This window comes from Octopus bimaculoides, chromosome 16, assembly GCF_001194135.2.
Source record: "Octopus bimaculoides isolate UCB-OBI-ISO-001 chromosome 16, ASM119413v2, whole genome shotgun sequence".
NCBI lineage: Eukaryota > Metazoa > Mollusca > Cephalopoda > Octopoda > Octopodidae > Octopus > Octopus bimaculoides.
In genome coordinates this window covers 47535365-47537582 of record NC_068996.1, presented here as the reverse complement: position 1 = coordinate 47537582, position 2218 = coordinate 47535365, and positions in this window count along the sequence as shown.

The window sequence follows — 2218 nt, the reverse complement described above, 5'->3', positions numbered from 1 at the left end:
ATATATATATATATATACTGTAGTAGGTGTTTGATGCTTTGCTTGAAATTCTTAAGATAATTTCTACCACATCATTTTTTATTTAATGCTATTTGGTGTAATACTTATTGTGAATTGGGGTTGAAAAATATTGTATGCTTATGCCTTCATACATTATTTTCTAAACAAATGCACAAGGCCAGAATTATTTTGGTTTCTTGTCTTTTATGTCAGGAGTAGAAACTGTTAATTATATTATCTCAAGTACTTGGTTTTTTTAGCACCTGTTGAAAGACGAAAGAGAAAAACAACCTTGTGTATATTAACATATAAAATAAATGTGGTACTAAGCTTAAAATCCAAACCTTTGTCAGTAGTAGTAGTATTAATAGTAAGTAAGTAATAATAATAATAATAATAACAACAATAATAATAGTAATAATAATAATTATTATTATTATGTAATTCTCAGAGCTCTTGGTCTTATTTGCTCTGGTTGATTCTGTGAGAGTGGAGAGCAACATGTTGTCAGAGGTCTCACAAGGTCTCTTTCCGCAAATTATATATTGAAGAAATTCGAATTGGCGTGAGGGTAGAGCAGGCCCCCAAAAGACTGCTCTATTGGGAAGAGCTAGGATTTTAAGATTCTTGCTTAGGTGTTGAGTGTCTTCCACGATAAGTTAACATTCAGGTTATTATTATTATTATTATTATTATTATTATTATTATTATTACCACCACCACCTTGTTTAAAAAAAGTCACTTCACTGGGGGTATGTAGCAGAATCTTAGCTGTCCAATATCAGTGGACTAAGGTAACACTCTTCATTCAGAGTTTTGGAACTTTGTTGAGGATTTGTGCAATTCCATGTAGCAGTTTTTTGTAGTTTCTCTATCTTCGCTTTTACTCCTATCTTTTCAATTCAATTTATGAGTTTCATAGTTATTATAATTGTAATAGATATAAAGATCATGATGATGGTCGTTTTATAATACATTCATAAGGCCACTAATAATAATAATAATAATAATAATAATAATAATAATGATAATGATAATAATAATTTCTAATATAGACACTGGGCAGCAAATCTGATCAGAGAGGTTAGTTGATTAAATCACTACCAGTAATTCAACACTTTATTAAATCCTAGTTTAGCCACAGCAAATAATACCAATAATAATAATAATAATAATAGTGATAATGATAATTATAATCTGGATAATATTAAAGATAAATATAGTAGTGATTTCCTTACATATGCATATATATATTGAAAAATGTATTCATCTCTTTCTTATTTCTAACTTAATGTCAGTTATGTAAGAATTAAAAACAATTACAGTGTGAAAATAAAGTTTAACATATATGTTAACCATTATTATTATTATTATTATTATTATTATTATTATTATTATTATTATTATTATTATTATTATTATGATTCTTAAGACCCTCATGGTAGTCTTTCCTATCCCTAAGAGGCAAACTTTCAGTAGAAGCTCTACCATTTATCTACCATTTATCTATATCTTTACCCACAGTTTCCAATGCATCAATTATTACAGGCACGACTTTTACAGCTATCATATTCCAAATTCTTGCAATTTCCTGAGGTTACATCTAGGAAACAAAACTTTCTTCTTAGTGTGTTCATATTTAAGCTAAAACAAACTTGCATCATAATTTATATTAAGAACCTTTTGTTAAGTCAAGTTCAAAACACCAGCTTATTAATGAAAAAGTTAGATAACCTACAAATTTTCCATCGATTTCTAAATTATTTGAAACATACACATACACACTTAATTTTTTTTTTCCTTTGCAATAAAAAGTATGGTAACAAACGGTTTAATTGATTTTTATCTGCAATATAAAAAGATACTGAATAAAATAAATAATTGCTAAAATACATTAAGATTTTTTTTTTAATTAATTAAATACAATTGTAAAAACAATAACTTAATTAAATATTTAGTTCCAATGACAAAATTTCCCATGTTTCATTACACTTGAGAGATTTTTAAAACAATTATTATTCATTGATTTGATATTGGTTGAGACAGTTGATGCCTCTAACTTGTTATATTTTCTTCTAAATGAATTCCAACACTAAAAAAAGTTTCCACTTTTTTTTCTACCTTAGATGGTCTAACACTAAGGAATGGTTGTGTAACATAAATGAGTTTGAGGATGCAGACTTTGAGAATATGTTAGTGTTGAATAATAATAATAATA